Below are 13,477 nucleotides of genomic sequence, written 5' to 3'. Positions count from 1 at the left end.
CACCATTCAGTGAGCACAAAGCCTGATTTGAGACTATGATTGAACATGGTGTTCAGGTGGGGAGCCAGTTTGTTCTGACGTTCATGTAAAATGCAGCCTGGGATGTTGTCCGGTCCCATGGATGCTGTGTTTTTGGTTTTAGAGAGTGCAGCTTTTACCTGCATAGATGTGTTTACAGAGACTCTGCATTCTTCCTGTATAGATATGGGCCCTTTAGGAGGTGAGAGGAGGGTAAAGTTAGTACTGAACCTATCTGCCAGGATGTTGGCAATATCAGTTGGTTCTGTAATTTTTGTGCCATTGTGCTGTAACTCAGAGCAGATCTGGGTGTTGCCACTGAGATTCTTGACATAGCTATAAAATGCTTTGTGGTTGCCCTTAGAATCAGTGGCAATTCTGTTTTGATAGCTAGCTTTGGAGAATCTTATAAGGGATCTCAGCTCCTTACTGAGGTTGACCAGGGAGCTCCTCCACTCATGGGATTTTACTCTCTTTTGCAACAGTTTCTTCCTTCTGTTGTAGAGTTTGTTTATGGCAGGGGACCACCAGATTGGCTTTCATTTTTTGGACGATAGCATCTTGGTTCTGTTTGGGACAGCATGATCCATGCACTCGTGTAAGAGCTTATAGAGTGCATTTGTGTAGGATTCAGCAGTTGTAACTGTATTATCCATCTGCATGGGTATCATGAAGTTTGGTACTTCTGTCTTAAGAAGCATGAAGTTGGCTTTGGAGACATTTTTTACCATCATTTCCTTAATGGTGGGTGGGGGCTGGATGTGGCTATCTAGGTTGATTAGCTTATGGTTGGATCTGACCAATGAGGAGTTGACTTCAGGTGTGGAACACCAGTCACTCATGTTGATAATGACTAGGTCTAGGATATTGTTGTCCCAGGTGGGAGTGTGGATAAGTTGATCCAGGACATTGCAATTTATGAATTCTAGAAAGTGTCCATATTCATTAAGGATATCCACACCTCCAAGCTAGTTGCTCAGCATAATGCATCCGAGATTATCCAAGTTCAACTAACTCTGGGCAAAACTGCAATCCAGATTGTAGCTTGCTACAGACCCCCCCCCCCACCATGCCCCAGGATTCCCACTTCTCTTTTCTTGATACACTGGAAAATATTAAGGTACAACCCAACACTCTAATAATGGGTGATTTTAACTACCCTACCAATAACTGGGAAAACTACTCATGTACCAACTCTTTTGCTCAACGTTTTCTGGAAATCATCAATTCCAACGTCTTGGATCAACTTATCCACCCCCCCCACCAGGGGCAGCAATATCCTAGACCTGGTCATCACCAACATGGGTGACCGGTGTTCCACACCAGAGGTCATCTCCTTGTTGGTCAGACCTGACCCCAAGCTAATCACCCTAGACATCCACATCCCGCTCCCACCCCCCATTAGGAAAACAACCGTAAAAAATTTCTCCAAAGCCAACTTCACGCTTCCTAAGACAGAAGTGGCAAACTTTACGACACCCATGCAGATGGACAATGGAGGTACGACTGCTGAATCCTACACAAATGCACTTTATAAGCACTTACACGAGTGCATGGATCATGCTATCCCTAACAGAACCAAGATGCTATCCTCCAAAAAAGGAAGCCAATCTGGTGGTCTTCTGCCATAAACAAACTCTACAACAGAAGAAAGAAACTGTTGCAAAAAAGAGTAAAATCCCACGATTGGAGGAACTCCCTGGTCAGCCTCAGTAAGAAGGTGATATCCCTCATAAAATCCTCCAAAGCTAGCTATGAAAACAAAATCACCACTGATTCTAAAGGCAACCACAAAGCATTCTATAGTTATGTCAAGAATCTCAATGGCAACACTCAGATCTGCTCTGAGTTACAGCACAATGACACTAAATATACAGAACCAACTGATATTGCCAACATCCTGGCAGATAGGTTCAGTGCTAACTTTACCCCCCTCTCACCCCCTACAGGGCCCATCTTTATACGGGAAGAATGCAAAGTTCCTGTAATCACAGCTGCACAGGTAAAAACCTCACTCTCCAAAGCCAAGAACACAGCATCCATGGGACCTGACAACATCCCAGGCTGCCTTCTACATGAACTACAGAATGAACTGGCACCCCACCTACGTACCATGTTCAGTCATAGCCTCACCTCAGGCGTTGTGCCCATTGAATGGCGCACTGCGATGGTTATCCAACTCCACAAAGGTGGGGCCACAACAGATCCTGGGAACTACCACCCCATTAGCCTGACGAGCCTGGTCTGCAAGGCCATGGTACGTATCCTCATGGAACTCATAAACAAAGACATTGGAGATCTACAAACTCTGGACCCCACACAGTTTGGGTTTGTAAAAGGCAGATCATGTCTCCTAAACCTGATAGACTTCTTTGAAGTAGTCAGCAAAGCCATAGATAAGGGTAAGGTAGTTCACACAGCCTATCTAGATCTCACCAAGGTGTTCAACACCATCCGCCACTCTGGAATTATAGATAAACTCACTAAACTAGGTATAAATCCCTATGTAACAAGATGGGGTGCCATCCGGCTTACTGACAGAACCCACACTGTGAATGTAGCAGACTCCAAATCAGACTTCAGACCAATGACAAGTGGAGTACCACAGAGTTCAGTCCTGGGTCCTCTCCTGTTTGGTATCTACTTCTCTGAAGTACAGGCTAACACCGAAGGTCTTTGGCTAGCTAAATTTGCAGGTGACTGCAAACTAGGAGCCATAATCGAAACTCCTAACAATGTGGATATCCTACAAAAGGGCATCACTGAGACAGATGCCTGGTATCAAAACCATGGTCTCAAGCTCAATGCCAAAAAGTGCATTGTCATCCCCTTTGGTAAAAACTCTGTACCCATGAACTACCACATAGGCGGTAGTCTACTTAACACCAAAAGTGTGATAAGAGACCTAGGGACACAGGTGAACAGTAGTCTCTCCTTTGATAATCACATTGCCACAGTGGTCAGGAAATCCTTCTATGTGGCACACCTCATCACAAAAGATTTCTCATCCAGAAAAAAAGAGGTCATTGTTCCTCTCTACTCATCACTCATTAGACCCATTATAGAGTACAATGCCCCTTTTGGTATGTACCTCATAAGATATCTACAACAACTGGAAAGGCCACAAAAATACCCTACAAAGAGGATTACTGGCCTCAAACAGATGCCTTACACAGACCGTGTCAAAAATCTCCAGCTGTACTCCGTCGCACATTGCCTACTCAGAGGCGATCTCTGCCTAACATACAACGCTATGTCAAACCCAGAGCTGTTGGACATGCTCCACTTAAAGAAATCCCAATCCCTCCGAGCTACACGCTCTAGGGACCTAAACCTTGTCACCACAATAAACAGAACATGCTGGAGGGATAGATTCCTGTCCCAGAGACTTCCCATACTCTGGAACAGACTACCTATCTATGTCAAATAGAGCTCCTCATTAGCACTCTTCAAGAAAAATCTTGATGATTGGATGGGTAATAGGAAATTCACCCCGGGGATCAATTCTGTGGTTCTGCTTGACAGAGGCACAGGAAAATAATTTTCTTGTGTGGCAAAAGCCAGGGTACCTTTTTGGCTAGGCTTGTATAGGCCCTAGGGCCAATAGCCTAGTACCTACCTATGAACCTATGAACCTATAAAACTAAGAATCTGTACCTGGATCTTGTGGTAGATAGGCTACGTAGTGCTTACCACTCCCACAGATAAGCTAGAAGGCTTCCCTCCAACACAGAAAGGCTTGGTGGGCTCAGAAGCTTACAAGCAGTCCTGGATACAGCAAATCTGTATCTGGACTAGACTAGTTACAGGAAAGGTGGGAAACAAGAGCAAATGCAGGCTTTTAAACCAGAAGGTTGAAAGAGAAGGAAAAACTGCCCAAACAGCCAATAAACTACAATTTATGGGCCAGAAACTACTCTTGTGGTATATAGGCTACCTAGTGCTTACCACTCCCACTGATAAGCTAGAAGGCTTCCCTCCAACACAGAAAGGCTTGGAGGGTTCAAAAACTTCCAAACAGTCCTGGATACAGCAAATCTGTATCTGGACTAGACTAGTTACAGGAAAGATGGGAAACAAGTGCAAATGCAAGTTTTTAAACTAGTAAGTTGAAACAGATGCAAAAACTGCCAAACAGCCAATAAACTACAATTTCTTGGCCAGAAACCACTCTTGTGGTAGACAGGCTACCTAGTGCTTACCACTCCCATTGATAAGCTAGAAGGCTTCCCTCCAACACAGAAAGGCTTGGGGGCTCAGAAGCTTACAAACAGTCCTGGATACAGCAAATCTGTATCTGGACTAAACTAGTTACAGGAAAGATGGGAAACAAGCGCAAACACAGGCTTTTAAACCAGAAAGTTGAAAGAGATGGAAAAACTGCCCAAATGGCCAAAAAACTACAATTTCTGGGCCAGAAATCACTCTTGTGGTAGATAAGTTACCTAGTGCTTACCACTTCCACTGATAAGCTAGAAGGCTTCCCACCAACACAGAAGGGCTTTGGGGACTCAAAAGCTTACAAACAGTTCTGGATATGGCAAATCTGTATCTGGACTAGACTAGTTACAGGAAAGGTGGGAAACAAGTGCAAACAAAGGCTTTTAAACCAGAAAGTTGAAGGAGATGGAAAAACTGCCCAAACAGCCAATAAACTACAATTTCTGGGCCAGAAACCACTCTTGTGGGTAGATAGGTTACCTAGTGCTTACCACTCCCACTGATAAGCTAGAAGGCTTTCCTCCAACACAGAAAGGTTTTGGGGGCTCAGAAGCTTACAAACAGTCCTGGTTACAGCAAATATGTATCTGGACTAGACTAGTTACAGGAAAAGCAGGAAACAAGCTTAGAATTTTTTTTTTTGGAAAGTGGAAAGGAAGAAAGGAGAAACAGAAGATAATTCAAAATTAAGGACCTAAGTGGCTTGCCCTTCACAGATGTTCTCTCTGCATTTGGTAAAATGAGCTAGTGACAGTAGACTGGAATAGAGCTGGGATAGACCTGAACAGATAGGACTGGTAGGAGTGTCTGAAGTCAAAATATGATCTCACTGTACTCAGTTGAGTGAGCAAATGAGATACACCCAGGAGGAGTGTTCAAACACAAATTTACAGGAGGGGCAGGCAATTCTAAAGCCAACAAGATTAATACCAGAACAAGAACAGGGAGGGCAAGTGGTAAACTAACTGCAGAGACAGAGAGAGACCACAGTATTCTATGAAACAATTAAATAGAAAAATAAATAACTACAGAGACACACAGACCACAATATTCAATGAAACAATTAAACAGACAGAAAAATAAAATGCAGTACAATCTTTAATACTGCTAATTTGTATTTAACTCAGCTAGTAATGCAGTTGATTGTTAGTATGTTGCAGAAGCCAAACAACTCAGATATTGAGCAGTAATAAATTCAAAGATATATCACTAACACTTATAAAAACAGAGAAACCCTCTAGGCTAAGAGTTTAACACTGAATATCAATGAAGTGAAACACAATAGCCCCCACTTACTGCAGAGACGGAGAGAGACCACAGTATTCTATGAAACAATTAAATAGAAAAATAAATAACTACAGAGAGACACAGACCACAATATTCAATGAAACAGTTAAATAGACAGAAACATAAAATGCAGTACAATCTTTAACACTGCAAGTTTCTACTCAACTCAGCTAGTAATTCAGTTGATTGTAGGTAGGCTGTTATTAATCTTTTGTGCATTGGTTTAGATTTCAGTTTGGCAGAGTTATCTAGCAACAAATTAACTTAAACAACCACAAGATCACTGCAGAATAATGGTGCCAAAATGTGGCATGAAGTAACATTAATTTCTTTAGGAACACAAAAAATGTATAGTTATATTCCTATCCCTGGTAGTTGTTTTTTTTTACAGTCTGAAGCAACTGTTGTTCTTGAACATACATTCTGAATAATTTCCTCACTAATGTTGTTGAATCAATATTATTCCAGTCTGTTTCTTGTAAATTTAAGTCACCAGTCACTATTATTCTTACCTATTATGATTCATGCAAGAAATGTATGAATTCCTTTAGGTCATCAGGACTTGACTTTGGTTGTCTGTACACTCCAAAAACTGTTATATGTTCCAGGGTTGTCTTTATTGTCACAGTTACACAATCTATATTACTGGTGTTATCACTAAACCTATAATAATCACGTCTCATAACTATATTTAATTGCTGACATAACATCTTCACTTGCTGTTTTGTCAGAATGTCTGTTACAGTAAAAACATTAATACCCTGACAGACTTAGTTTACAGTCATTGTTCTTTAACCATGTTTCACAAACAATAACAACTTCAATCTTGTGAGGATATTGCAAATTTTCCAATTAAAAAAAAAACTTTAGTATTAATGCTCCTAGCACTAACAACCATCAAAGATGCATCAAATGTTGTTATCTGTTAACTGTTAAATTTTCAACCTGGCAAAAATCCTGCCTTGTGTTTGTCAAATATTGCAAAGTATCTGCTGCAAAAAATCTTATCACTGATCTTGGCAAGTGAACATCGCCCTGTCCGAACACACGTGAGGCCAAAATCAGGCTTGGATGCTCTATACATTTCTATTTTTTTAAAACAGAACATTTTTTATGTAGGTATTTACACAAAAAATCTTTTCAGTCATGGTGACATGACTCCTTTCTATACGCGATTTGTCAAAAATATGTCCTATGTCCGAACACGTATACAAGCTATGCTATCTAAGAGGGATGTCACTTCCCTACTAACAGTCATAGAGTCCTTGCTGATGAGATTATTTGTACTGACATGAATAAAAACAGATCTGTACTTCCTTACATTTAGGCATTCTAAAGCCTGCCTCACATCCTCTGTTTTTGTTCTTGTCAAGCATAACATTATTCAGTGTTCACTATGTTCTCTGCAAATGTAAGTATCAGTTCCTCTAATAATCAAATCTCCAATTACAAGAATATCTTGATCTGAAGAATCTTCAACTTCTAATTCAGTAGTATCTGCTGTATTAATTATTACAAAGAAATGATCTTCATCATCATTAGTTTTATTAATCCCACTTTTTTTCATTGCTTATTACGTTTGCAAGCATACAATTATCATCCAGCTGGCTTTATACAACCATAACTTGACCCATGTTGTCAATATCTGTCTTTCTCATCTTCTTTCTTAGAATAATGTTCTTCAGTCCTTTCATGTTCAGTTTTGATTTCTCCCCTTTCAACTGCCTCATGCCTCTACCTTATCTTTTGGAAAAATTATGCCATTTTCTGTTAACTGAAAGTTTTGTGATAGAAAGATGTTATTCCCTGTAATCTGTGTTACATAACAAAGCATATGTCCTTTTTAGTATGTTTTCTCTTTACAGACATTTATCAGTTTCTTTTTCTTCTGTGTTATTTGTTGTGAACTTCTTCCTTTCTTTATTTCTTTCTTTTTTTCTTGTTTCCTTCTATAAAATTTGAATCCTCAGATTGCTGAATACTTGTTTCCAAAATTCCAAAGTTGTCAGTGGCATTATCTTATTTCATAGGGGCACTGTTTCCTAAACATGATCTATTTGCTCTTTGCTTAACATTATTTATCTCATCAGTCCAGTCATTAATATATGTAACAACAATTATCCAAGCCATGCAAATTGCACAAGTGCAATCATCATCAGTAAGTCTAGATTTACCTCCAATAATGTTAAGCAAATCATTCAACTCTTAACATGAGAAACACAAATCACAAGTGTTATCAGGTGTTGCATTAAATATATACATAGCATTTATTACACTGTACAAGATATGTGTGCTTTACTAAATCATTAATGGCATTCTCATTTAAGGAATCCATATTCAGCTGCAAATGAATGAAAAAGTCTAAAATAAAAGAATAAACAAAATCAGTTACCACAGAATTCAAAGAGAACTTAAATCAACTTCTAAAAGTCCCACCAACAATATGTAACTAAATATTAAATGAAGTACATTAAAGTTGTTGCTCTGAAGGTCAGACAAAAGCTGGAATTCCTTTATATTGCACACATATGTGTGCATTACCTTCTGCTCATTATCACTCACATTTGGGTCCCCTTCAGACAATCAAAGTTTTAAAATTTCATATTTCATATGTCCGAGACCATCTGATTAAAGTTTTAAAACTTCAAACGTTCTGAACGGAGATCTCCCTACAGCGCGGAATGGGAAATTTTCACTTTTCCTTGCTGTAGTGCAATCTTGGAGATGGTATATTTAAGTAGCAGGGGGTGCGCCCCCCACAAACATTTTTTTGTTTTGTTTTTCTTTTTCCTTCAGTGTTCGAAGTTTTGAAACTGCAATCATATGGTCTTGGCCATATGAAATTCGAAGTTTTAAAACTTAGATCATCTGAAGTAGACCCCTCACAGTCACACCTCTTTTTAACAGTAAAGATCAAACCAAGACAGGATCATTTAGATAAGCCCTGGATTGTCCTCTCCACAGTCAGTGTGAAATTATAGCTGACTAGGACCCTTGGGATGGCTGGAGTTTGCCTGTCTAAAACCTACTCCTTTCTAACACCTTGGATCCTGGGAACTACCGCTCCATCAGTCTGATGAGCCTGATCTGCAAGGCCATGGAAAGTATTATCATGGAAAGTATTATCATGGAACATATAAACAAAGACATTGGCAACCTTCAAACACTGGAACCCACCCAGTTTGGGTTTATGAAGGGCTGATCTTGTCTCCTGAACCTGATTGACATCTTTGAATCAGTCTCCAGAGCCGTGGGTGAGGGTAAGGCGGTCCCCACAGCCTATCTGGACCTCACCAAGGCCTTTGACACCATCCCCCACTCTGGAATCATAGATAGACTTACTAAGCTGGGCATTAATCCCTACTTCACTCGATGGGTTGTCAACTGGCTTACTGACAGAACCCACACTGTACAAGTAGCAGACTCCAAATCCAGCTCCAGACAAGTGGAGTACCTCAGGATTCAGTCCTGGGACCACTCTTGTTTGGCATCTACTTCTCTGAAGTACAGGCCAACACTAAGGGACTCTGGCTAACAAAGTTCACAGATGACTGCAAACTGGGAGCCATTATTGAATCCCCAAATGATGTGGATACTCTACAAAGGGGCCTTACAGAAACAGATGCTTGGTGCCAGAGCCATGGGCTCAAGCTCAATGCCAAGAAATGTATAGTTATCACCTTTGGGGAAAAAACATGTATCTGTGAATCACCTTATAGGTGGCAGTACACTAAACACCAAAAGTGTGATAAGAAACTTAGGGGCACAAGTGGACAGTGGTCTCACCTTCGATAACCACATCATCACAACAGTCAAGAAATCCTTCTATGTGGCAAACCTCATCACTAAGGGCTTTTCATCCAGGAAAAATGAGGTTATTGTCCCACTGTACTCATCCCTCATTAGACCCATTATAGAATATATAGTATGTACCGCTCAAGACATCTGCAACAACTGGAAAGGCTGCATAAATACCTCACTAAAAGAATCACAGGCCTAAAGCAGATGCCCTACACTGACCGCCTTAAAAAACTCCAGCTATACTCTGTCGCATATCGTCTAGTCAGAAGCTATCTCTGCTTAACATACAAGGCCATGTCAAACCCAAGAGCTGTTGGACATGCTACACTTAAAGAAATCCAATCTCTCAGAGCCACACGCTCCAGGGATCTAAACCTTGTCATCACAATAAACAAAACATGCTGGAGGGACAGGTTCTTGACCCAGAGACTCCCCAGACTCTGGAATAGACTGCCCATACACGTCAAGCAGAGCGCCTCTTTGGACCTCTTCAAAAGGAACCTTGAAAATTGGATGGGAGAAAGGAAATTCACCCCGGGTATCATGTCAGTCACCCTGCTAGACAGGGGTCCAGGGAAGTAAATAGTGTGGCAAGAAATAGCCAGGGAATTGTTATGGCTAGGTTTGTATAGGCCCTAGGACCGATAGCCTAGTACCAACCTATGAACCTAATAGTGAAAATTAAAGGTAAAACAACAAAATATAAATCAAAGCAAATATTCTTGTCTACAAGCTATCCGTTCCTTCCTAGAAACAGTGAAAAACAGTGTGTAGAAAAATAAAATATAAATTCAAATATAAACTTCTCTTTCTAAGTTACTGCACAGTTAATCACAAACCAATACAGGATTATTTAGATAAGCATTTGATTTATTTCTCCTACTCAATTAATCTAAAGAAGGTTTGTGTGAAGTATGAATGTGCTAAATAATAAAGACTTTTGTGGCATGTGGCTACTTTCAATACATTGTTAGTTTTCTTTGGGCCATAACTCATATCTTTGTTTGTTTGTTTTAGTTGATTTTTATTCCCCCTTGGGATAGTCAGGACAAACCCAAGGGCTTTTGCACATACAAGGAAAGCCATTCACTGCATTGTTTTTTAGCAATAAAGAATTACGCAAGAGCTTGTTAAATCATTTACATTTTGTTATTCTGCATGAAAATTACAATACTGTATTTCACCAGTCATTTTACTAGATTGCAGACTGCTGAGTAAAAATGCCTTAAGAATTTCATGTCATTACTCAATCATTTGAAGAATGTTAAATCTTATTTTGTAGGCTTTATTCAAATGGCTTACCAATTACAGATGTCTTTGTAGATTGATGTTCAGATATTTTCTTTCATCAAGCTCTATATGGGCTTTGTACAGTCTTAGCCCTGTTAGATTGATGGACAATTTCAGCAAAACTTTTAATTTCCACTGAGGTTGCCCTGCATGTTCATGCACATAGTTTGCTCAATTAAAAAAAATCAGGTATGTCTATTTATTTATTTCCTTTAGTGCTATGGTTACCATCGCAGTGAGAGAGGTTGTAGTCATGTTTTTAAAGCAGCAAATAGCAAACATAAAGTTAAATATAAAACAGAAGGATAGTGACAAAGAGAAAAGGAGAGAGAAAAAATATTAGTTATGAGTCATATGACCTATCGGAGTGCTAAGCAGATGTGCACAAGCACTACAAATGTCACTAGACCATATCAGATACTTCTGCCATCATGTGTTAGCCAGAGGTCTTGTGGTAGCATTTGCAAGCATGTGTGCAGTGACACAGTTCACACTGTTGTAACTGTGTGTGAAGAAGTGTATGATCCAGTGGTGGTATGGTTCTGTTCTGTGGCAGTCATCCAAGCCAGTGTGTGGACTACTGGATCTGTGGACCCCTACAAGCACTGCATATAGAAGTGTTACATAGCAAGCAACCCATATAACATGGCTTTTACAATGTAAAGATGTTTATATCAGGAAAAGCTTAACCTCTAGTGAAAGATATTTGAGTTAAGCATGGGCAATATGGTGACAATGAGAATATAGGCATCAACCAACATTGCCCTGCAGTAAAATCCCCCCTTACACAAAAAATGATACTTCCAACAAAGTCATACCACACAACAACTACCTATCTGGGACACCCATTCAGATATGTTCCCCTTTTACACAACCAATAGCCAACCAACAATACTCATACCCTGAGTTAGGCAGTATACGCAGATCATGTATGTAATGTAATACCACCTATCATGTCAATAAGCAACTGATACATTGCAGTAGGATGGATTGGCCCCTCTCAGAAGGAACACATGCCTATATAACCTGTCACTATGGCATGTGTCCTGCTTGTAGCTGTGTGAGACAAATTGCCTATAATTACAACACTTTTGTTTCCCTGCCCTAACAGATGCTATGTTGTGATGTAGTTATACCTATGAAATTTTATAACACCTGTCAGTCATAAATCGTTAATAATGTTTAAAAAAAGTACATAACTTAATCTGAAAAATAAAAAAAATGATGTCACTGGGAATTCATGAGATGCATCACTAAGAAAATAATACTAGTTCTGCACACTCTGGTAGTGTGCACATACAACTAGCAGTAATATTACAGAATACGAAATAATATGGCAGTAAAGCATAGTCACTCCTTTGTCTGCAGAAACATTCCATACTCTTCTGGAAAAGGAGAGAGAGGTCTCATGATCTCTGCCTGAGTTGCAAAACAAGGACAAACAATATGTAATTTCTTAATTAAATGTCTAAAACAATCAGAATAAGTTACAAGAGAAATAACAAGACACTGGAAATATTAAAGCTACTTATAACGCAACTTATTATCTGGCAGTTAGAGCAGAGGACTAAAGATCTGATCTGATAATGTGCTGATTTCCATAGCCAAAGAGTTTGATTCCTTCTCCCTTTGTTTGCCTACCGTGTTACTCTTGAAAATCACTTAGCCAGACAGTGTTCCAGGATTACCACTCAGAAGGGGCACTGCTATCCAGTAGGCTTACTCAGTCAAAAAATGCATAAAATAAAATAAAAAAATAAATAAGATACAATGCATCACAGGAGCCCTTACTTTGACCTTTTCTTCCCAATGGCTTAGCAGATCATGATGGCACCTCTGCAGTTTATTGTAAAAGTGCTGGCACTACTTACCTGACTGGGATATGGCAATGACATCAGATGCCACCATGGCAAAACTGTGCTAGGCATCTAGTTTATACTAGTGTTCATAATGGTCCCAGTGTTCACTATGCATCAGGAATAGAAAGATCCTGCTTTGCTTGCTGCATCACTTGGGTGCAATATCAATGTCAGTGCCTCTGGAAGCCATGGACATTCACCAAGTCACATTCCAGAGGCTTATGGTAGCCCTGTTGGGATCAAGCATGTCGTTGACTGTTGAACAAGATGCACAACATCAGGCACTTAGTTAATGCAACCAGTATTGGCATCACCATTGTTTAGCATGAAAATAGATGGCATGGCATGATGGTGAGAAGTACACAGTGGCATGGAATAAGTGTACAAGATTCACGATGTCTAACTGTGATATCAGTTTTGATTATAGTGCTTCTGCTGGCTGCAGAAGTAAAAGGTATTTCCCTACTCCATGCTGGTGTCATTTACCCATCTACTCATGCTAACTGCACTTCACAGGCGCTCATGCAAGTGCACATAGATGAGTGAGTGTCTTAGCATGACACTGGTAACTGCCACAATGAGGAAATCTTGTGATTCAGGAACATTGAATACACTGTGTTTTATTAGCAAAAGTGCTGTGCTATATGCTTCAGATTTGCAAGGCATTAGCTCCTGCATCCACCATGGACCTCATCAAATAAGACTGGGTGACAGCAATAAGTTAAACACTGTTGAAGATTGCTAAGAACAATTTTTACAAAGAGGTAAGTGTGTGGGAAATTGTATTGTTGTAAAAAAATCCAAAGCCTGGAAACATTGTGGTAAAATGCAGCATTTATTCCAAACAGGAAGAAAATCACAAAGCTTTCAGGATCAACCCTTCATCAGTGTGTAAAAAAGAGATCAAATCCCTTCATTTAAATAGTAAATTCAAACCATAAAACTAATCACATGACACCATTGTATTAAGCACTTCAGATTAAAGACACATATACATGTAA

This window comes from Protopterus annectens, chromosome 2.part2, assembly GCF_019279795.1.
Source record: "Protopterus annectens isolate FY-2018-M chromosome 2.part2, PAN1.0, whole genome shotgun sequence".
NCBI classification, from domain to species: Eukaryota; Metazoa; Chordata; order Ceratodontiformes; family Protopteridae; genus Protopterus; species Protopterus annectens.
This window is presented reverse-complemented; position numbering follows the sequence as displayed.